Source organism: Empidonax traillii, unplaced genomic scaffold, assembly GCF_003031625.1.
Source record: "Empidonax traillii isolate 1590-97213 ecotype Southwest subspecies unplaced genomic scaffold, ASM303162v1 scaffold97:size1219025, whole genome shotgun sequence".
Taxonomy (NCBI): domain Eukaryota; kingdom Metazoa; phylum Chordata; class Aves; order Passeriformes; family Tyrannidae; genus Empidonax; species Empidonax traillii.
Window position 1 is genome coordinate 810,114 of NW_020955290.1, and position 13,344 is coordinate 823,457.

Genomic DNA, 13,344 nt, shown 5'->3' on the forward strand with positions numbered 1-13,344 from the left:
GAACACCCACCACCCCCTTCTACAGACTGTGCAAATTAAAGCAACTTTCTCTGGCATAAGTGCTTCGACCTCTATCAATTTAAGAAGCTACAAAAGCTAGTACTGTTATTCTAAAGAATGAAATAACAATGTAGTTTAAACAGATCCAAACCACACAAATGTGTACTGTTTTTCTCCTCAAACATCATAAAAAAGCGTGTATCAACACTTGAAAGGAAATCTCTTCCCTAGCCCCAGATTGTTCATTTTAAACAGCAGGCACATTGTTTGAACACTGATTTTGCTTACATTTCATTTCCTTGTTCTCTTCTCCATGTTTCTTGACTGCTCCTGACAAGACTGTGAAACAATCCTCCGCTTAAAGCAATTTATCTGCCTTCCCTACTAGAAGTCAAACCCTTCAACATCAAAAACTTTACAACAGTAATCAACTGTTATGACTTAAATTAATTAAGACAAAGCAATAAAAAAAACAAAGATCCCATTCTCATGGAGATCATTATGCTTATTAAAAAGAAGCAAAAGAATATACGAAATGCACGAGATGTAACATAAGCAAAAATATGTTTTTTCTGATACAGGGGTTAATTTTAAAAACAAAGTTCCAGACAGCAGTTCTTCAGCCAAGTGAGATCTCTAGAGCACTAAAACTATGCTTCAAAGATCTGCCTCTCCCCATCCTATTTTTATTGGCAAGAGTCCTGTTGACGAGCTTATTAAGAAACAAAGCAGTTCTGCTTCTCTATTCAGTAACAGCAAGGTCCCTGCTAGGGTACCATGTCCACTTTTGGGTGCTGTTTTCCAGGAATGATTGAAGTGAGCTGGCAAGAGCCCAAGGGGCAACAGTGAGAGCAATCATCACGGAGAAGGCAGATAGACACAGCCATCCCAGTCATTCACTTGCCAGTTTTACAACTCCTAGGAATTCACAGGCAAGATGGCTGGATGCAAGGATGCATCTTTTAAGGCATCTTGAACTTGTGGATAGACAGTTCTGGAGTTTCTTTTGCTAAGAGTTGGACTTGAAACTATCCATGTTCCCTGGTGTAAGGTTTTGCATAGCATATCCTCAAAAGTTTTTATTTTAAGGAACATGTTAGAGTCTGCTGGAGACCTCAGTTGAGACATTCCTGCCTAGCTATGCTTTGCTGATATAATATTTTCCACACTCCCAGAGCACTGAACAGATGAATAGCTTTGGTTAAATATGTCACAAATTAGAAAGATAGGACAACTAATATCCACATTTCCTACTAAAGCAGCAATAGCTATTCATCTCAAGACTGAAAGATAAGTCAATTACAGTTTTGGAACACATCAGCACAACAACTTATTCCTCTCAAAATTGTAATCTGTTAATGACTTTCAAAAACAAGCCAAGCATGTTCGATTGACACATAAAGCTAAGGACACATTTTAGAAAACTCCTTTTAGAAGCACTTAAGAAAAGATTTCAAAAGCAAGGTTAATATGCCAAAAGGATTATATTTACCTTAATGATGTACTATAAGAAAATATGTAGCAAAACAACTCTCCCTATGTATGGCTATTCTGTTTCCCAGGACTGAGTCACTGAGCAATCCCCATTAATATTACCCTCCACGTTTAAAGTAATTTATTTATCCCCAAGTCCATGCTAAATATTTATATTTGCTGAGGACATCTTCATAGATTAAATCCATTCTTTTCCAATGTTTAGCTGAGAGACGAACTAGTACAGGCCTGTACATTATTATTTGCATAACTTTAGCAGAATAGAGTTCATTGCAGAAGCCTCTCTTCTTCTGAAGGCCTGTTTTACATCATCAAGAGAATGTGCATGTAGTAATTTTAAATTGCTTTAGGAATCCAAAATACCTAGTTCTGATTTCATTGTATTACTCTAATAAGTACAATTTCTTATAACCTTGTAAGAATATATATTTTAGCTAGCATATGACAAGAATACATAATTTTAAACTAAATGCCCGCTCTAACTGATGCAACTAGACCAGTACCTTGGGAGGAATGATGGGTTTTGAGTGTTTCTGTCTACTTGCTGTGTGATGCTTTGGGTTTGATGCACAGCTGTGCTCCCAGTCCCAGGCACAAGGAGACGGCAGCGCAGCAGTTTGCTCCCTGAAAAACAAAATTTCATTTAAGTCACAACCACATAAGCGAGACTATGAAGCCTGGAATACTGAAGCCCTAGAGACAAAGAGGATATAAAATATACTTCCCTGATTAGTTTGGAATGCTTTAGCTTCCCTGGCAATCAAGTGGAAACAGTACTTTGAAAACAGAGATACTCAGCAATAGTTACACTTGCAGCAAGACTGCAAACCTCAGTTCAGACTGTCCCTCAGCAGGCATCCATGCGAGCCTGCACGCAAAGCAACCCAGCCTAATAGGGTATGGACAGGAAGCTGCTTACAGTCACTTTGTTGCACAGGTCCTCTCCATAAGCCATCTAGCTTTTTGTTTTACTTTAGGTTTAGTCTGATGGTTTAGCTTGCACAAGACTGTACAAAGTGAAGGTGGTAACAGCATTCTACCTGGAGCAAAACCTCAGTAACAATTGCCTACATGCACTCCAGTGACACTAGTTGGTAACAACTTCAGTTGCCAAACGATAGGAAAGAAACAATTCCCTATGTCATTTTCTATCCTTCTTCCCTTGATCGACAGGTTTTAGCTACCCCTCTTGGGCACAAGTAGTATGTTAGCTTCCATTCAGCATCCCTGTCACAGGGATCCACTCTTCCTCTCCTTGACCCCTTGTCCTAGTCCTGGATTATCCTGTGTAGGAAAACACAAAATGAATGGTTTAACTAACATAAAGGAGGGACTTTTGACAGAAATAGAAACAGAAGCCAGTGGTTAGGGTTTGTTGGTGGCCTTTTTTTTTTTTTTTTTTTTTTTTTAAGAAAACCAACCTAGAAGTTGACAATTTTCATTCCTCTCTCTCAACATTTTTCCAAAATGTTACATCTTCAAAGAAGGATACAACCAGACTTCCCTAGGAAAGTATATTAGCCACAGTTTTAATATGTTTGGGTTTGTTTGGTTGTCTGGATTTTTCCCCCCCCTTTAATGCACAGATATTTTTTTCATTCTGGTTAATACTCCACTAGCCATTTTTAGATAGCAGGAGAGCCATAAGAAAGAGACACTGAAAGAATTCTGTGAAACTTCCCTAACTGTCTCCAAGTCTACACCAAGTGTTGATGCGTCTTGTGTGTGGCATCCATCTTTTCCTGAGCACAAATGTAAAGAGGTCACAGGTTCAAAAAAGCAAACTTAAAACTTCTAAGATTTCTTAAAAGATACATTTGGTCTCTGATTAACTTTTTTAAAACTGCAACAATGAAAGCACCTGCCAGACATCACACTGTCAAAGTAGAAGGTAATTTTCCCCTCTCTCCTTACTCTTTCAGCATAAAAGCATCTTTCCAAAAGTAAACTAGTGTTTTAAATGAAGGCATGATTTCAGAAGTCACAGAACAAAAAGACGCTTAATATGAGTTTATGTGATGACCAAAGAACAGCATGGGCTATGCTGTGCATTATGAACGAACACCAGCTTTATTTATCAGGCTTTATTTATCAGGCTCTGCACAAAATATTATTCTGAAGCCTGCACAAAAGTCACACAAGCAAGCTAAATCAACTATCGATGCTGCTGTAATTTCCTGTCTATGTGAAGATGCCAAAAGTTATAAAAATCAAACTTACTTTTGTAACATCTTTGAATATAAAATATAAATTAATACCTTGGCAAAATAACGTATTTGCCTTTCCTGCTTTATTTTCCGCCTTAGTCTGAGTTTTTAAGCAGAATTTTTACAACTTTCAAGCAATGGCTCTGGAGCTAGCATCAAATTGTAATGCTATTTTTTATTTTAGAATATGATTAAGAAAAATAGAGAGAGTGTTTAATTGTGCACCTGAATTTGTGCAGTGAGGAGTTGAGAGATGAGCATTCTCTACCCTATATTGAGTATTAGATTTTGGAAAGTGTATCATTATGTTACATATTTTTCCTTATAAACACACACACACACTCTTTTAAAGCATCTTTCTTTATATGAATGTGATAGGGTATGTCTAGAAGCTGAGTGATAAGCTGATAATAGCAAAAAGAGTTATTAATCTGCTTATTCCAGTTGTATAAAATAAGCAGCCTGGAACTACAAAAAGAAAAACGCTTTTTTCATCAACCTGGTTTACTTTGCCACAATTGCTGGTTACCAAACTTTAGTTCCCTGAAAGTTTTAATGAAAACATAAAAGGGATCCCTATTACAGTCCAATAACAACAGCTTTTCTGCTTTTCTGAAACTGTTGGAATGGCAAATCCAAACATAATCCAAATACATCTCAACCAGCCTGAAATTCCAAGTGTGTACAACAATTGCATTAACTAAACCTCTCCCTGAAAGTAGGGATATGTCTGATTAAGAATCCTGGAAATAAAAATAAATTGTAACAGGGAAGTGTTTTTTGTACTTTGATACTGACTAACACTCAGTAATAGATCAAAGCCAAGCAGTCACAATTACAAAAGAAAAAATAATGGACATTACATTGAACAAGCTTCATTTTTACAGGGCTTGGTTCAAGCTGTGACTCTGGACAAAAGAACCTCCTTGAAAAGTAAGAGGAATTTTTCATGATAATATCACTATTTTTCAAAGCAGTTTCTCAAAATATCATGAGCAATCGTAATATTTTATCAACATGTAAAAAGTGGCTGCATAATTCAAAGATATTGACATGGAACAATCAAAGGAAGTTAGAGTCTAGGACACTCCACTGTCCTGTGTCCAAACACACTCTATTGAGAATCCCTTTAAATGGGTGGTTTTTAACAAAAAGCCCTAGAAACATTCATTAACGCCACCCCTGAAATTTGGGACCAACTTGCAAAATACTTGTGCTGATAAAAAGCAGAAAACCATTTGCATCAATATATTTTCTAGAGTAGTTTTTGTGATTTTGGTGATAGATCTGAAAAAAACCCTACAAAAATCATATGGTACACAGCAGTTTGTTTTCACTACTGCTCCACCATTAAAGAAAGCATTTTTGTGGAAAAAATACAAGATAAATTTGAATTCAGTTACAGCCAGTCACAGTTATACACTCAAGTGTTATTTTAAAGTCTTGCTTACACAGAACTATTCCAAATCTTTAGAAATATACTAATTGGCCTTGAACAAATGCCTCTCACATTTTGTACTCCTCTGCAGTGTCTGACACAAGGTGACAGCATTCTACTGTATTATAAAAATACAAGAGATTAGAAAGACTTTGAAGACACCCTTCCATCAAGTGCTACTCATACAGGGGCAGGTGGGAGAGAAGGACAATCCCTTTTTCCACACAGTGTAAGTTTTTGGCAGAAACAGTTATGAACAAAAAGATTTTTCCAAAGCCTAGCACTCCAGTTGTGTGGTACAAGAAAGCCCTCAGATTTTTAACAAAATCAGAAAAAACGTCTTCTAGGGAAACAGTATTCCTAAGCACGATGAACTCCTGCTTCTTAGCAGAGAAGCTGCACACACAGAAAAAAGTGTTTTTCTTCTCCCATTTTAGAAACTGCACGTTCTCTGATGGACAAAAGTTAAATCGCATATTTTTAAATGAAGGAGGGGGAACACACACATAAACACATGAAATAAAGTGCAAGTAATAAATACAAAATAACCATTTAATTTTTGTTCTGATGAGTATACTCATGTTTATACTTTCTATTCTTTAGCAAACTCCTGATTTAGATTAACACCTTCTCCTACTTATTCTACTAGCTAAGGACAGGTAGTACACAGAAATCTCTAATGAATCTTTTAACCACAATTGCTGAAGGTACAGAACTTTGAAGGTACAAAAAAGGATTACCTGTTTTATGAATAACTCTCCTCTTTCTGATTACAAGTTTTAAAAATGCGTGATTCAAGGTGACGAGGTTTTCCCATAGTTACGCATTGATCGCTTTTTAACACTTACCCTGGATGTTGCCACAGATTTGCATGTCTACCCTCAGGAAGTAGCTCTCTCTTGTTAAGGGGAGTAATACCTATTGCTGCTTCTAAAATGGTTATGTATTTCTTGTATCGCATCCTGCCCTTCTCATGGGTTCCACCACGCTAAGTTATCATCCGAATGCAGATGCTGCAACTGAAGTCATGTCTCTTCACTTATTTGAATTGCTGCTTTTTAAAACATGCTGCAAGTTCGAAGCATAAACATAACACTTTTCCCCCTCTCCCAAGCTTGGAGAGCTCACAAGGGAGAGAGAGAAACCAAAGAAAAACTCGTACCAGATTCCATGAAACGTCATTGTTACGTAATTCGATCTTTGAATAAGACACTAATGAAAATGATTGAAGAGACAATCACGGTTCTAAGCCTGGCCGGATAACGCACACTCTCCAATTGACTAATCCTTTGCTAAATCTCTGCTGTCTATAATCTTTCAACTGCTAATGGAGCACTAGGTAACTTCCCTGTCAAATCCATCCAGGGAATAAAGGAAATCTGTAGAGAAAACTTGAGACCATTTTAGACAGTGTCAGACAAAAATAGCTTTTGCCTTAACTTTTCTCACCAAAAAAGCTCCATACATTGGAAGCGTCACGAGGGATTTATCTCATATTCTCAGAAAAGGCATGGAGAAACTCTTCCTTACGTGGTTTGTACAGAATTAAGAAAGCTAGAGAATCACATTATGATGCCAGAAGCCACTTCCCATGTCAAAATTGTTCTAGCAATGAGGTAAGTAACTGTGTGTGCCAAAGACCTCAGGTATGAACTACAAAGGTGGAGACAGATGAACATGTTGAAAGAAGTATCAGTGACATATCAGAAACACTATAGTACTGTCAAATTGCAATATTCAGAGATGTGCTTGATTGCAAAACTAAGGAAATGTTTTTGGAATGCTTCTTAGTAAGAAATGAATGTATATATATATATATATATATATATATATATATATATATATACATACCTACACATATAAATATTATGCAGTAATACAGATAAAAATGTAGAAAGAGCAGATGTCACAGGAAGACTGAAGCCTTGAGCTGCAACTCCCTCTGTAAACTGTGCATTTTAGTTATTCCAGTATTATTAGCCACGTCTGTAATTCTGTTGGGGTGACTTCATATTACATGCTACTTATTCAGAAGCTAAGATGAAAGCTGCTAATTTTCATTCTTTTACTGTAAAACATTCAGCTCTTAGCACCAAGATTAGTATAACTATTTCCAGATCCTACGTTACTTAAAATCCTGCATTACCAATATTTGGTGTTTAATATTCACTCACATTTGGAGGTTATATTAATACATGCACACACTGAAGTCTCTCAAGTCACTACTAAATAGTAATCCATGGGGCTGATCTCAGAAGAGCAATATAAAAATCAAGCATCTTTTAGATTCAAGGAGTAACATTACAACTATCAGAATTAAAACATTCACTTTCACACACCTAATTGCATGCTGATAAGAAGTATGTAGTCTGAAATTTTGTGATGCTTTAAGAGAAATAATATGTTAAAGCCACATGAATTAAACTAAGCAAAGAATTATTTCTCCAGGTCAAAAAAAAATCACTTAACTACAACTTTAAACATCTGTATGCAAAGCATTAAGAAGCTTAGGAAAGCAGAGTACTACTAGAACCCTGCAAGCACAGCAAACGTCATTAAGCCTGCATGCATCCTGATTTCTGATAGCTTTTGCAGCTCTATCGTAAGGGCAGTACTGACAAGGAAAAGGCAAGACAAGAAGTGAGCAGTTTTTGATAATTCCAGTTTTAAGAACCCTCTGACTGTGTCATTCCATGACAATATTCTATTTTACTTAAAAGCAGAAACGTTTTGATAAAATCCAGTCTCCCCTCAAAGCTGAGTTTGTTAGCAACTTCAGTATTACTACACTTCCTCCTATGAAGTTTTGGTACTTTTTTCTGTCTATCCTGTCCCCTTAACATTTTTTAAACTATAAACTTTCCCCTTATAGATCTAAGAAACAGTTCTTACAAAAATTTCCCCAAAGTACTTTTCAAAGTTAGTCCTATGCAAAGTCTAAAAAGCTTTTAGTGAAGTTCTGGTCCATCTTTTGTCTCTTTGGGCAAAGGCAATTAATTCTGACTACAAAAGCAGCCCCATGACTGGTCTTGTACACAGAGAAGCCAAACACACGTAATAAGCACAAGTTACTCCCAAGTACTGCTTTCGGTTAAATGGTGTGTGAAATCTTCAGGTATCTAGAGGGAGTAAGACTGACTCACAGTTTATCAACTTCCTTCAACTTTATTTGGAAACAGAAATTCACAGATGCTACTACATGCATTGTTAGTGAAGGATGGCTTTTGCAGAGCAAACAAAAGGTCTAAAACATACATTCACGCATTGTTTCCTGTTAGGGAGTTATCATCCACTCCCCCTTTTCTGTCTTTGTATTTTTCCAGGAAGAACAGAAACCAAGTTGTTTTGGGGGGTTTTTTTTTGAAGGAAAATGGTTTTCCTAACTGGGAACACATAAGTGATGGCTTGGAAACTACAATGTATTTCTGGGAATGGGGAAAGAATGACAGAGCTTTTTTCTCCACTAAAGAAACATTTATGAGATCAAAGCGAAAGCTTCCTTTTGCTCTAATCCTCAACAGAATGAAAACAGTCAGACTCCCTTAATTAGATATAGAACATCATGTAGACTGATGACAAAAGCACGATCACATCTTCAGTCTCTTCAGACCCAACCACAAAAGAGACAACCACTGCCCAACACAGTCACAAATTACTTTACGTCTTGGGAAAGTCACGAAGTCCTGTCCTTTCTTGTCTCTCAAAAAAAAAAATCTGTGGAACAGCTACAGATGAAAGGATTCTCTTATGAAGAGAGCAAAGAAACAAGGGTCTCTTACTACATGCTGTTGCTCAGGTGACAAGAACAACTATGACAGATAATTTTTAAACTTCCAGAACATACATCGTTTTGTTTGGGCCACATAGCTAAGAAATAGCTTGAAATACGACCAGTGTGCATATTGGAAAAATCTTGAAGTAAAGGAGCACTGAAGATCAGACTGGGAGTGTTGGAGCCAGGAGTAGTTTCATGGAAAGAGAAGGACCTGAAAACTTCTTTCACACGGCATCATGGATTGCAGTTGGTTTTAGCTGCTCCTTAGAGATTGCCCATTCCCTGAACAGTCCATATGTTCCTGCAGATTCTCAGAATCAGCTTATACAGAGTTATGCTAAGGAGGCTAGAGACACCAGTAGTCAAATCTACTCGCTATAAAGCAGAGCTAGATGATGAAACAGATGTTCAATAGAGAGTGCAAGCCAGACTACAGACAGCCTTGTTTTTAGGACTGACTTGCAGGAGACATTTAATAGGTTTTCTCTAATGTCTAAAAAACCAACCAAAATCTAATGAGGCAAATCAAATAACAAATAGCTTCAGCCAAAACGTGAAACTTGGTTTTGATGAAGCTACACATTGTCGAGGAAAGGCTAAGTTTATCAATACAACGCTGATGTTTCAAAAACAGTTTTGTGTGAGAGACTGATGACAACACACACAATGCTTCTAGGAGAGGTATCATTGAGCTAGTCTTAGGAAAAAGCCACAGTGGTCCAAAATATCTGAACTCATGCCTAGTTCAATGAAAACATATCCACATCTGTCTGGACATCCTAAATCTGACACTTCCCATGTATATAAACCACACTCCAGATAACTGCACACCTTTAAGAAACAAAAAGAAATTTCTCAAAAGCAGTTCTGGATTGCTGGTATAAAACAAAGGCAGAGACAAAAGCTTGAAAAGGGAGCAGGCACTGGAAAAAAATCAGAACAAAAGGGCTTTATATTTTGCCTTGCACACTTCTTATTGCCCTACCACTGTATCTTGCAGTATTTTTGTTTGTCATTTTTACGTTATTCATGTGAAAAGAGAGCACTAATGAGTTTCATTTTCTTCCTAGATTAGCAACTATGGTTATCTGAGGTTCCAACACTCAGATGCACAATGACAATGCTGACCTAAATTCATGAAGACTTGGGTAGCTCATGTTTCCTAAAAACAAAGCCTGCAGCTGATGAATACACACCAGGGCAGATGCTGTACCAGATATCAGACCAGAGTTCCCATAGCTCACTCTGCTATTACTAAGTTTGGATCGTAAACATCCTAAGCACATTCACAATGGCAAGGGCCATCTTATACTGAACAGAAAGGAGTTGACACAGTCTGCATTCTCATTTGAGAGAGAATATTACAATATTCCCTAGTAACATACACTTTCAAAAAGCTCTAAAAGAAAACCCCAGTAACAAAACAACTCAAAACCAACACAAACATTAATAGTTTAAGTTATTAAATTACCTGAGTGTACTTTGCTGCTGCATGTAGCTGTTTAATTACTATACTGCAGTAAGTACCTGTTTAAATTATGTAGTATTTAAGCAAAAAATAACCTCAGCCCTCTATTACTGAACTCTGGCTTTGTCTGGTAAAAAATCCAAACAAACAACAAATCAACAGTAAACCAAACCAAAACCAAACAAACAAAAAAAAAACAACCCCCATAACTGCAGCAGGTTCTAAATCATAATTTACATACTCAGGGAAAAAAAAATACTTTCTGAAGTGGGATCAGGATAATCCTAGCAGTGGTAAAAGACCATAAAGAGCAACAGAAGGCTCCAAAGACTTTAGGGACCATCACACTTTTAAAAAGGGAGCAGACATAAGGATCCAACACAGTGCTGCTCTCTCTCAGGAAGAGAATAAGTTCAGATAATTGAGAAAAGAGCCCCAGGCTCTATTTTGACAAAAGCATTTAGGAGAGAAAGCTATAGAAATTAGACCTAAGTTTAAAACCCAATAAACCTAGAGCACTTGGTCACAGGACTGCTGAAACAGAACCTTTGACTCTGAAAGATGACATGCACTGGTGCATGTATGCCAGCATGGCCATGCAAAACTAGTCATACCCACACAGATGCTTCAATCTTTGTAGGTAACACACCATTTGCAAACATTATGCATGTGGCGAGACCCATATATCAGAAGACAAAATTATTCCCTATGTACTTATTGCCACGAATGTTTGTTTTACAAATAGATTGTGTCATTTTTGAAAAGCCTTCCAAAGTTCACAGAAATTTGGGATTAAGATCCACAGGTTTTATGCAACTGATGTCCAGGATCAATCACCAGCTTTAATGAATTCATTTTTTCCCAGCAATGAGTATTTTCATACCTGTTTGAAAATAAACCTGACTTAAAAATCTCAAACCTCAACAGTTTGTAGCTGTTCAAACATGTCAGTGCTTTGTTTCCCCATTCATTAGAATGACCGGTTCCAGGATTACAACAATAGGACGAAACTGACGCAGCCATAGCATAACAAAAGTTACACTGTCCTCGAGCACATATATACTGTTATTTCAACAATTAAAAGGGAACAGTCTTGTAACAAGAGACTTCCTCTACCCTACAAAGAAGTTCTGTTGACAGACAGGTTGGTAACTGTTAAAACACACACACAAACACTATCACTTATATTTGCTCTAAATTAAATGCAGCTTTGAATTAGTCCTGAAATATTAGGCCATTCCCTAGTTGAGGATTACTATGATCCAGGAACTTTCTGATGCTTTTAAGCATCTAGACTTTAAAAAGGTATGACACATCCCATTTTGTGGACCATGCTACTGCCTAAACATTGTTTTAATCACTAAGAAAGATTTCCTGGTTGTCCTTAGAAGACACTGAACCAGGAAAGGGGGGATTAAACAATCAAAAAAGTATCAGACATTTAATTACTTTGATGCATCGTTCTGAAGAGCTCTGTTGAGATTATAGTTCATGAAAAGCATTGGGATCACCCTAACCCCACTGCATAATTCCTAATGCTCAACTTTAGTCTCACAAAACCCCAGTGTAGTGCCACTGAGCACCTCAGCAGTTACTGACTGATACAGGGCAATAGCAGAACACAATTAGACAGTTTCTCCAGTCCACAGTGATATCCCTTTGCAAAGGGAAAAGGAGTTGCTACCACCACTTAAATACAACGTTTTGCCCTAACGTTGTATTTGCAACGTTTGCATGTAACAAAGAGTCCAGGAGCAATTATAACAGTAAACTCACCTAAAAGTCAAATACATGCAGAAAGCTTCCTCAGAAGCCTGATGAGAGCCATCATAAACCTCATAATAATGTTATACTACGTATAAATCTTACTGACTGTGTCTAATTGGCACGCATATTCCTACTACATGCAAAACATTTAAAAGTCTCTTGAAGCAGCCTAATAATCTATCAATGAGTATTAATTCACACAAGCAAACTTCCTGTGCCTTCCAGTACCTGATTCTTGCTATGTCAGGACCTCACGGATCCTGACAAGGATTACTGTTTGGAAGAGCTTACAGGAGACCCTTAGACCGTGAATGCTTCGTAAATGAAAGAAGCAGTTTTATCAGTCATAGCACACGATGGTTTCTTTTTTATTTTCTCTGAACTATAGCTGAATCACAGTTCTAAATCTTTAAACTAAAACTTTGCTGAACAAAAGAAAAGGTAAGTAATTTTGTTGCAAACAATGTAACCTTGATAATTACATGCAAAGGTCAAAACAAAACAGACCTTTGCAGACTCTGCTGAAGCATAGCTGTAGGGCCAAGAGCTTTTGACTATCATCCTAGCTGTGGGATATGACACCACTTTACAAATCGAAGCTATGGAGCAGATAATTCAGAGATTCTGTCTAAGTTCTACCAACAACATCGGAGGCAACAAAGTTTTCTGATTTGTTATACGACTTTTACACAAGTATGTTCAGACAGCATGTACTTTCTCATGATGGAAAAAATATGCAGAGGAAACAGGTTCCATGTAGGGGGAAAGTAAGGGCTGAGTAAGTAAGGGCAAGCGCATGCCAGTGGTAGATGGACCTTGGCAGTCCAGCATGCAAATCTAATGTACCTGGGCTCCAGCACTGCAAACACGGCCGATGCCAAGGCACTTTAACAGGGCAATCAAGCATTTGGCTCCTGGAACTGCCTGTTCCTTTGTTTCACAGTTCCCTGTTAACTTGAAACTTCCCCTGACCCAGTTAGCCAAAGCCCAAGGCACGACTGGAATCCACTCGGGATGTGCCAACTTAAAGATTTCAGGAATTCTCTGTGCAACAAAGGCAGCCCAAGCCCCCGAGAGCGGGGGCGTGCGCTGGCCGGGGGATCCGCCTCCCCCTTCCCCCCCTCCCCCCCGAGGGAAAAACCCGAGTAAACAAACATCCCGACTCGCCGGTGACATCTCTCCCACTTTCCACGTA

The 13,344-nt window shown here is 37.8% G+C and overlaps 1 protein-coding gene across 1 annotated transcript in view; it reads right to left on the reverse strand.

Moving 5' to 3' along the window:
• The window catches only part of TJP2 (tight junction protein 2), a 49,918-nt gene extending 47,803 nt beyond the window's left edge, over positions 1-2,115 (reverse strand). The window contains exon 1 of the mRNA XM_027881854.1: positions 1,998-2,115. The gene's annotated coding sequence lies outside the window, so the exon portion shown is untranslated. The remainder of the gene's footprint in view (positions 1-1,997) is intronic.
• Positions 2,116-13,344: the final 11,229 nt, after the last annotated feature.